This window comes from Macaca thibetana, chromosome 18, assembly GCF_024542745.1.
Source record: "Macaca thibetana thibetana isolate TM-01 chromosome 18, ASM2454274v1, whole genome shotgun sequence".
Taxonomy (NCBI): domain Eukaryota; kingdom Metazoa; phylum Chordata; class Mammalia; order Primates; family Cercopithecidae; genus Macaca; species Macaca thibetana.
In genome coordinates this window covers 50,288,106-50,299,312 of record NC_065595.1, presented here as the reverse complement: position 1 = coordinate 50,299,312, position 11,207 = coordinate 50,288,106, and the positions used below count along the sequence as shown (strand labels likewise).

The following is an 11,207-nucleotide window of genomic DNA, read 5'->3' as shown; positions in this document are numbered from 1 at the left end:
TTACTTTGGAAGTTTTATTTTTCCTGAGTTTCTGTAATATTAAACTATGTTTTAAAGACTAATTTGCAAGTTTTGCACATAAAATAACCTTTGAACTCCAGGTCTTCTGGAAGTATATTTATTAATTTTGTTTGTAACAAAAGCAGGAAGAACAAGTCAAAACACATTTATAGATATAATATCAATTTCTGTGAGCATACTGTCAATTAATCGAATGATTACATACAATTCATTCTTGGTTATCACTGAGACATAAATGGTAACACAGCTTAATTAAAACTGACTTCAGTATGTTTTAATAGAAAGAATTTAAGGGGTGGGATATAAAATACCAATATTGAAAGCTTCCAAAAAATTAAGCAATTCACACTTATAAATTTATTTTTGTTTATTTATCTTGTTTTCTTAGACTTCTTACCATTGTCAATATGAATATTAACTTATTTACTTCTCAAATACCAATCTATACACGCATTACTTATAAAAGTATGCAATCCTCACATGTGATTTGTTAACATATAGGTTCATCAGAAATGAATAGCTTTTTTTAATCTACCCATGTTTGGAGAGTTGAAATATCCTATATGTCCCAGCAATATGGACAAGAGATAGAAATAGTGGATAGAAGAGGGCGGTTCCCAGTAAAGTCCCCACCCTCAGTGGACCTGTGGTCCTAAATCGGGGCAGGCATTCTTGTTTTCACACACCAAATGTTGCCTTTTGGCCCACCATGCCTCATCTTGTACCCATATAAACCCCAAACTCCAGGCTCCAGGGGCAGACAGGCAGATGAGCAGACAAGGAGATGAGAAGACAAGGAGACAAGCAGATGAACAGTGGAAGAAGGCAGCTCGAGAGAGAGAAAGGAGAGAGGGGACATCTGAATGCCAGAAGAGTTCAGCTGGGGGTGGTCGGAGGGGAGTTCAGCCTTTGGATGGCCTAACTCTAGGGGAAGATCATCTTCCCACCCAATCCCCCTTCCGGCTCTCCATCCGTCTGACTGAGAGCCACCATCACCACTCAGTAAAACCCCACATTCATCCTTCAATCCTGTGTGTGACCGGATTCTTCTTCCAAGACTCTGGGAAAGAGCTTGAGGTACAGAAAGTTGTCACTCTCGCCCTCTGCTCTTGTGAAAAGGCAGAGAGTCCATTGAGCTGGTTAACACTCAAACCAACTGTGGACAGCAAGGCTAAAAGAGCATTGTAGCACTGGGGCCACAGGTACCCACCACTAGACACTACCACAGGGCCAGAGCCCAAATCACTTGCCCTGGCTTGTACACCTGCCTGTCGGCAGGCACCCCACTCCCATAATGGGGTTGAGTGGTGGCAGGAACTGAACAGGTGAGCCACACCACTGTTTCATGTCCTGCAAGGCAGGGGGGTCAGGGAACTCTCTCATTTCATCAGGTTTGAGGTTCTCAAGGGAATAGGAAACAGGCTATTCTCAAAGATCTGGGCTCTTTGAGGGCAATATATCAAGCCTTCTCAAAGGAGCAGAGAATAGAAGTACATGATTAGCATAAGAGAGGGAGTATGCTATCTGTGAGGAAACTTGTCAGAGATTCAGAAAAGACAGGCATAGGTTTCCCAGGTTAGCAAACCTGGAAACACTTGCATGCTTTGCAATGGAGGAGGTCAACTCCAAGTTCAGAAAAGTCATCAACTATAGCCGTCTTAGCATTTCCTCCCCACTGCACCATTCCTCAAAGTTTTCACATAGCTAGGCATACTTATACCTGTGAGTAATTTTGGAATTATTTTGATAAGAGTAGCCAATTGATATTTCTTTTCAGTGAGTTTCACGATTTTTAAATCTTAATTCTTTAGATGTTACTTTTCTTTAATCTTGCTCTTTTTTTTCTTTCATACCTTTATTTTTAAACATTTCTTTTAACTACAATTACTTTTGCACCAATCTAATATGCAGCCTAGGGCAAATCTGGCTGTGTTGACTTCAAGACGTGACATAATTGTTACTTTTTTTTGTTTTGTTTTTTGTCCTATAGATTCGTATTAGATGTTGCATTTCATTTAGAACATGGTGGTGAAGGATTTTGATTTATTTATTATTTTTTCATGAGTTCTGATGTCATCAAAGTTACAGTTTTCTTGAGACTTTATGTATCTCTTGGAAAAATGTCTTCAGAGTTAAAAGTCAATACTGACTCAGCTCTTTAGTTTGTGAAGGTGTGTCATCAAAGACACTAGAAAGTATCTGGTCTTGGATTTGCTTGTTTAAAAAATCTTGTCTAATGGATCTTGATTTTTCTTTCTTGAGTACACTTTTGGGTTTTGCCCAAATTCTTGTGGATGAATAGATTATCAGAAGGACAATTGCTGTGGAGAAAACATAGCATATTAAGCAATTGCTATTTATTTTCAAGTGCATTGGTCTTAAAATTTATCCAAAGTTTGCAGAAGAAAGGAAGAGATTGTGGTCTTTGAAAGGAAACTCTATATTGTAAAGATACAATTCCTTCTAAAATAACCCTACAAAATCATGAATCCAATTTGAGAAAATTATTAGTAAAATATAAAATTAAAATCAAGGAAAAGAAGAATGGAATGTCAAACTTGCAGTCATAGATTTGACTGCATCAAGATAGAATAATTAAAGAAATGTGGCACCGAGACCAGGTGAATGATGAATAAATTAGGAAGCCCTAATATACTATGTGTGTGTATATGTCCATAAGTGTATTATATAATACAGGTGGGAAAGTATAGACTACACAATAAAATCACGTTGGAAAAATGTAATGCCTAGGGAGTATTTTTGTATTATATACCTATAGCACAGCAGAAACATAAATCCTAGAAATACTTTTACGGTACAGACAAAATTAAAAGTTAATATTCATCTAACTTAACGTGGAAGGAGGGAAGTTAGGAAATAAGAACTTCTAATAATATTACTAAAGATTAAAATTTTAAAATAAAAATAGATGGTTTTAAACACAAAGTTTATAATATGGAAAAATTATCACATACATTTCAAATATGTATGTATATACTAAACAGTAAATATTTTATTAAGCTTAATATATTTATGTATCAGAATATAAGTATTTGCATTTATCATTTAGTGAATTCTGATAACTCAATAACAAACTTTCTAAAATTAAAAAAGACAAAGGAAGAAGTAATTTACAAAGAAATAATTCCAACAATATATATTTTAAAGATTTATAATCTTTTGATAATTTAAAAATTACAACAAAAGCAAAATACATTTTTTCATCTATCAGATTGACCGATTGTATCTTTGTATCTTTTTTTCTTACTGTCTCCTCAAAAGAATACCCTGAATACCTACACATTTAAAATACGAACGAAAAAATAAATAAAATAATATAAAATACAGTTGGAGAGGTTTCACACAAGACTATTAAATGAGAAATTCTGGAAAAGTGCCTGGAAATATGAATTTTAAATGAACATATTAATTACTATCTATGATCAGACAAGCTTATAACTCGTAACTTATATCTAAGGCAGTAAAGCCCTAAACTGTTAGCAATCTCATTCTCTTTATATTAAGATTGAATAAACTTATTTTTATTTATTATTAGCCATAGATATAATTTGCATTAACAATTATCACTTTACTGATTTTAAAAAACACATGCTATTGCATGATTTGAGTGATTTAAAAGTTAAATAAGCATGGTTTATCTTCCCCCTTGTTTTGTGTAAAAAGGATAAACAATTCCATTTCACTTGGATGAATGAATGGTTAATATTTTTCTCTTTTTCCTTAAATTAGATGAGTTAGCCCTTATTTGCCTACATAAATTAATGTCTAATTTTACTCATTTGAGAAGGTATCTCTTTATTAGAGGGCAGAGGTGAGAAGATGAGATGAGATATTCCTTAGAAAGGTTTTTGTGTGTGTGTGTGCCTGTCAATTGTGATTTTCATTAGAATGTTCTTTTTGGTTCACTTTCAGAAACATGGTGGCAACATGTTCACTCTTCCCCAAACTAAGTCATTGGACCTTTTCCAGTATTTCCAAGGGAGACTTAACAGTTCAATTATGGTTATCAGCAAAACCATCATCTTTAGTGTCCCATCTATCTCTGGGGAGCTACAAATAAATGAGATATCAATGTCTGCCTTCATCTATTCTTCCAATTACAGAGAAGCTTTGGAAAGTAGGCATTCTGCTATTATTATATATTTGCCAAATAAATTGCCACATTCTGAATACCAAGGGGTGTGTTAATTTGCTCAAGCAATAAAACCACACCTGGTACAGCAGCTGCAGTTAAAGTCCCACCTAGTTAAGCTTACAATAACCCACTGACATTCTCCAAAATTAATCTGTCTTCCGCACAGGCCAAGTAGGAGAATTAAATGGGGATGTGGAAGGAATCACTACCCCTTTATCTTTTAAGTCCTTGATGCTGGCACTTATCTCCACAATTCTTCCAGAAATGTGGTATTGCTGTTGGTTGCTTATTTTCCTAGGTAGAGGCAGTTTTAGTGGCTTACACTTGGCCTTTTTCACAATAATAACCTTACTCCACAGATCATAGAATTAATGTGAGGATTCTGCCAGGTGCTGAATATTGTCTTATTCCAATGCTGAATTATGCATTGGAACTGGGGAAATAAGCACAAAATGGGTTCTGTGATCCACTGGGACCACTGTAAGATGGATCTGAGCTAAAACTCTATTGACCAGCTGACCCCCACAAGTCCCTGCTCTGACTGGTAGATCACAGGGATATTTTGAGTCTCGCGGGATTAACATCAGTACAGAACCAATATCCAGTATTCCCCAAGAGGTCCAACCATTTCCTTTTCCCCAGTACACCATTTCCCCAGTAAAATACTGTAGGTCCCTCTGAGGAAGATTAGGAAATGATTATCAGTATAAATGTTGGACAGCATAACAGGATCCTCCTTAAAAAAGACCCAGACTTTCTTTCATTCAAGAAGTACTGGATCTATAAACCAGCTCCAGTTTGAGAATTGATTAAATGGCTATGACTATTTTATGATTCAGATTAGTCTTTTGTTCACTTTATCTATATTTCTGCTTGTACAAATCAAGTAGAGTATAACAGGTTTTGTATCAATTTCAGTTCTAGAAACACCATGATCAACTAGCCAATACTGTGGGTCTGTATAGGTTAGGCTGTTCTTATTGCTGCTTTGAATCTGATGTCCATTATGGAATCCATGCCCACCTTGCCACTGGTAGCTGAGAACCACCACTTGGCCCCTCCCCATTGCTGTTAGGTTTTCCTATTCAGCAGTCACAGTACCCCACTGCAAGGTCTGGCCTCTATAGAAGAGTGATGACAGAGCTCATCAAAGATGCTGGGACTCCCCTTACAAATTTATTTTCCACAGTTGTAGTGAAAGACGTGTCTTCTAGACCTTCCCCAAATGTATGAGTAAGTCTCAAATGCAAATCCACTCTAAGTGTCCAGTCGCCCTAAGGCTTCAAATCTTTCCTCTACAATAAACTAATGCAGACCTGGCATTTCTAATTCACTCACTGTGGGTTAGCTTTTGGTCCATGTTTTAGTTAACAAAACAAACTGTTAGAGCCCCTCCTAACTCCCTGAGCTGCCATATTAAATGCAGAATCCCTGCTTAGTAAGCCCATGTCAGTATATTCAACCTGATCCAACTTTACTTTTTTTCCACAATTATCCCACATCCTTTATATTTATTCTCATATATATTGCCTAGAATTCTGTGGGTATAAATCAGAACACTCAGGTAGGTCTTTTGAGGCATAGTACATCACCTCGTGGATCATACTTTGTACCTCACCTGTATGAGCCTATTGGAACTTGAGCCTAGTTATAAGATTAGGAGCAAAGAAGGGAGGTGGGAGTTGGGTCTTCAGGAAACTCAGCATTGCCTTCAAATAAAACTTGCCAACACGGGGGCCATTTCAGTTTGCTCAGGCAATGCAGAGTTAATCCTCGTAGACTGGGGTGGAAAGACCATTTTTACTAGGGATCATGAGGGTTTTTTTGCAAGAGGAAGAAAGCCTGCTTCTACTAGCAAAGGAGACTCCTCAGAATTTGGGAGCTCAGTGTCCCCAGCTCCATCAGGGTCATTCGCCATTCTCTATTTCAACTTTCAGTATTGAATTTCTTCCCAATCAATGCCTTCACTTTAACAATAGACATCTTACGAGGCTGGAGATTCCATTTTCACTACAACTCAACCAATTGCTGGATGAGATCCTGAATTTACTTTTCAGCAATCTCAAGCCTGTGGCTAAAGAGGATAAAGGTCTTTCACGGACAGACATGAAATCTTTCAGGTCATTTATGTGGTAATTGAGCTAAGAATTTCAATCCCCGAGTTTATCTTTTTACCCCACTTTGTTCAGACTTATTGAGAGCACCAAGACAATCTCATTATACTCAGTTTGAAAAAAATGTTAGAAAGTATCATACACATGGTCACCTACATCTTTGCTTCTTATAACTGTTTCATTAAGAGTATGCAATGGTGATAGTCTGTGTATCTCTATTGCCAGATCATTTCGTGGACTATCAATGCTTGCTTTCCTACTAGAAATGAGAATCGTTAGTGGAAATAAAAGTCATTAGTGTCTTTAAATCTCATCCAGAAAACTCAAAACCAATTTTTAAAAATATCATCTTTTGCATTTTCCTATAGAGCCACTATTGATATCACAATATTTATTAGTCAAGGTTCTCCAGAGCAACAGAACAATTAATATATGTATGTACTTGGAGGGAGAGAGAGAGAGAGAGAGAGAGAGAGAGAGAGAGAGAGAGAGAGAGAGAGATTGATTTAGTATAAGACATTAGCTAATGTGACTATGGAAGCTGGTAAGACCAAAATCTGCAGGATGGGCTAGGGGTGTGAGAGGCCCAGGGCGAGCTCATACTCCAGTTTGAAGGCCCTCGGGTATGAGGAGTTAGTGTTGCAGATAAAGTCTGAAGGCAGTCATCTGGGAAATATTCTCCCTTCCTAGTGAACAATTTTTTTTTTTTTCTATTACAGCCTTTTCAGCAGATTGGATGAGTCCCATCCACATTGTGGAAGGAAGTCTGCTTTACACTACTGATTAAAATGTTAATGCTAAAATCTACCTATTTAAGTGTTAATCTAATCTGAAAACACTCTAGCAGAAACACCTTTAACCAAATATCTGGGCAGCCTGTGTGTGAGTCACACATGTCAATGTGAATGGGACATAGGGTGCCCAGATATTTTAAGCAAAACATTTTTTTTTTGTTTTTACTTAAAGGTTTAGGCATCTTTTTAAAAGAGGATGCCTGTATCTTTCAATTAACAAAAAAAAAAAAAAAAAAAAGAAAAGAAAAAGAAAAAGAAAAAAAAGAAATTCTTCACTGAAGAGCTATCTTTTACCTATCCTGATAATCATTGTTTTGAGCAAGTGGTTTAAACTCTTCTGTTGCAAGGAATCTATAACTGAAGAAAACTTGAATCTTGGCTGTTTTTTCACAGAGGATACAAAAGGAGGGAAGGAACTAGTTGTGAAGAGGAAAGGACTGAGGTAACAATAATTCTGATAATAATAATAATCTCTTTGCTTTGAAAAATCTTTTACTTAATGGAACTCAACCATCTATAATTTAGTTTAATTAACTTTATATGAATGAAACACACACACTTAACGCACTTTTTATATTTCGTTTCCTTCACTCCATATTATGTTTGTATAAATCATCTTTGTTTGTTCGTTTGTGTTTCTAGGAGACAGGGACTCATTCTATTGCCTGGGCTGGAGTTCACTGGCATGATCACTGAGGCTCACTGCAGCCTCAACCTTCTGGCCTCAAGTGATTCTTTCACCTTGGGCTCCCAAAGTGTTGAGATTACAAGTGTGAGCCATTACACCTCGCCCTATTCTTTGTTTAGCAATAATGCATTGATTTTTATAGCATTCTTAACTTGCATTATTGGAACACAATCTTTATTTTTCCCTTCTGCAGTTGATGAACCCTTGGACATTTCTAGTTTGAGATTTTGAGACAATGCTGCTATGAACATTCTTTTCTATTTATCCTGGTGTTCTTACGCACACATTCCTTTATGGTCTACACTCATGTGCCACGTAATGATGTTTCAGTCAGTGATGAACCACATAGATGACGATGGTTTCATAAGATTATAATGGAGCTAAAATCTCCTATTGCCTAATGGCATTGCAGTCATCATAACATTTTAGCACAACACATTACTTAAGTGCTTGTGGTGATGCTAATGTAAACAAACCTACTCTACTACCAATTGTATAAAAGTTCTCTATGGCACATATAATTATGTACAATACATCATACTTGATAATAATAACAAATGACTACTTTGCTGGCTTACGTATCTACTATATTTTTTATCGTTATGTTAGAGTGTACTCCTTCTACTTATAAAAAGAATTAACTTAAAACAGCCTTAGGCAGGTCTTTCAGGAGGTATTCCAGATGAAGACATTGTTATCGTTGATGACAATAACAGCTCCATGTGTGTTATTGCCCCTGAAGACCTTCCAGTGGGACAGTGGGACAAACCTTCCAGTGGGACAACCTTCCAGTGGGACAACGGATGCTGATGATCCTGACTCTATGTGCACCTGTACTAAAGGATATATTTGTGTCTTGGTTTAAAAAAATTAAAAAGTAAAAAATAAAATTAAATAGTAAATAGTAAAGAAAAGGTTATAGAGTAAGCATTAAAAAACTATTTTTGTAGAGCTGTACAATCTGTGTTTTAAGCTAAGTATTACTTAAAAGAGTCAAAAAGCTTAAAAAATTAAAAAGTTTATAAAGTAAAACAGTTAAACTGTTAATAATTAGTTACTGAAGAAAGAAAACTTTTATAAATGTAGAGGAGCCTAAGTGTACAGTGTTTATAAAACCTATTGTAGAATACACTAATGTCTTAGGACTTCCCATTCACTCACCATTCACTCATTGAGTCCCCTAGAGCAACTTCTAGTCCTGCAAGCTTTATTTGTAAAGGTGTGCCATTGTTATCTTTTATACAGTATTTTTACTGAATCTTTTAAATGTTTAGATACATTAGATGAGCAACTACTTACCATTGTGTTACAACTGCCTTCGATATTCAGTACAGTCAAATGCAGTACAGGTCTATAACCTGGGAGCAGTAGGCTACACCATAAATCCTAGGTATGTAGTGGGCTATACCGTCTAGGTTTGTGCAAGTATACTCTATGTGTGCACAACCACAAAATTGCCTAATGACACATTTCTCAGAGTGTATCCCCATCATTAAGCAACACAGTCAGAAATTTATTAGGATTGAAATGGATGGTCCTGAGGCACCTGTATATCCAATTTTAGTAGATAATGCCCAACTATTTTATAATGATGTAGTATCCACTTATATTCTCACCAGCCTCAAGAGTTCCAGTTGCCAAAAACAGTGCAAAATATTAAATATTATCTCTTTGTTAGTATCCCATCAGGTTTTAATTGTTCTGCCTTACTCCTAATGTGGTTGGTCACTTGGCTTGTCTCCTTAGGTGTGTGTCTCAGCAAATCTTGCAAGTCTTTTCCATCTTCTGTTAGTCTGTTTTATTATTCAGTTTAAGGAGTTCTTTGCATGTTCTAGAGTTAGCCCTTTAACTTTTTTCTCTGTCTTCCTTTTTAAAAAAATACTTTCTCTTAAGCTCTCTGCAGCTTCACTGACCTCTCTTTCTATATAAGACTTATTTTTGTTTATTCTAGGAAGCTAGTCTGACTTAAGCCATTCTTTAAATAGCATCTGTGATCTGTTTTGGAACCAGCTTTTATCTTCCAAATATTTTCTTTGTGCCGTTCTCCTCCCCTCTCTTGATGAAACTCTGTATTAAGCTTCTGTTTGAAAATTTTTGCTTCCAGAAAAGACAGCAGACTAGGTTAAATCCACTGTATCTCTTGCTTCTGCTCCATTTCACTGGTGGGTTTTCTACAGAATGCTGATGTGAGTCACTAACCTTAAAGCTTATTCGCAGGAAGTCCCTGGGCCTAGGATAAAAAACTTTCCTCCGGCAGGGCGCGGTGGCTCATGCCTATAATCCCACCACTTTGGGAGGCCGAGGCGGACGGATCATTTGAGGTCGAAAATTTGAGACCAGCCTGACCAACATGCAGAAAACCCGGCTCTACTAAAAATACAAAATTAGCCAGGCGTGGTGGCGCATGCCTACAGTCCAGCCATGTGGGAGGCTGAGGCTGGAGAATCGCTTGAACCCAGGAGGTGGAGGTTGTGGTGAGCTGAGATCACGCCATTGCACTCCAGCCTGGACAACAAGAGTGAAACTCCGTCTCAAAAAACAAAAACAAACAAACAAAAAAACAAACAACAACAACAACGAAAAAAACCCTTCATCTGAGGAAGATTTATGTTTGATTCTTCCATGCAACTATGCACCAAATCTATTGAGGGCAACCTGAAACCAAGTCTGGCCACAAACCTCACAGGGTCGCAACATCACTGGGATTTTGTTTTTATCTTTACTATTGTATCTCTGGTTCATTTAATGCCAAAAGAAAAACAATTACACAAAGCAAAACAATACAAAACAAAATGAACAAACAGCATACATAACTGGAAACCCTTCTGCATAGACTGTAGCCGTCAAGGTGCATGTCAGGTTCATACTTCTTCTGAGTCTATAGGCCTTTGAGATCTTAACTCGATACAGAAAATATTGTTGTCAAACTCCCTCCTTGTGTTACCATTTAACCTTCATTTCTCACCTTCTCAACCTGTGAAATACACACCCAGACACACTGACATTTCCCTTTATCTGTAAACGGCCTCAGGGCAAAAGCAACATAGGTGCCTGGCACTGTATTTATTTGACTAGATTTAGACCTGTTCCAACACTGGGTCTGAGAGTTCTCCACATTCTTGTCAGCTCTTCCCTGTGATTAATTTGATACTTAATGAAAATATGTTTTTCTCAGCATTTGGTTTTCAGGGAAGGGGTTAGTCTAAGTAACTCAACCTACCATTATTAAAAATATAATTCTATCATGTGTTTTTATATTTCATTTGGTGATACCAAGAACATTTAATATATCTTCATAAAATAAATAATAGCATTCAAATGAATGAATAAATAAGAGAGTGCATAGATATACAAGACTTTAAAGTTAACTTTTCCCTAAATATTGCCATTTCAATGATAGTTAAGAAATGGTATTTTAACAATATGAGTAAATA

General features: G+C 36.6%; 1 protein-coding gene across 1 annotated transcript in view; it reads left to right on the top strand.

The window, feature by feature from the left end:
* Positions 1-1,383: 1,383 nt before the first annotated feature.
* TTR (transthyretin) overlaps positions 1,384-11,207 on the top strand; it is a 1,143,467-nt gene continuing 1,133,643 nt past the window's right edge. Inside the window, exon 1 of the mRNA XM_050768294.1 lies at positions 1,384-1,387. The gene's annotated coding sequence lies outside the window, so the exon portion shown is untranslated. The remainder of the gene's footprint in view (positions 1,388-11,207) is intronic.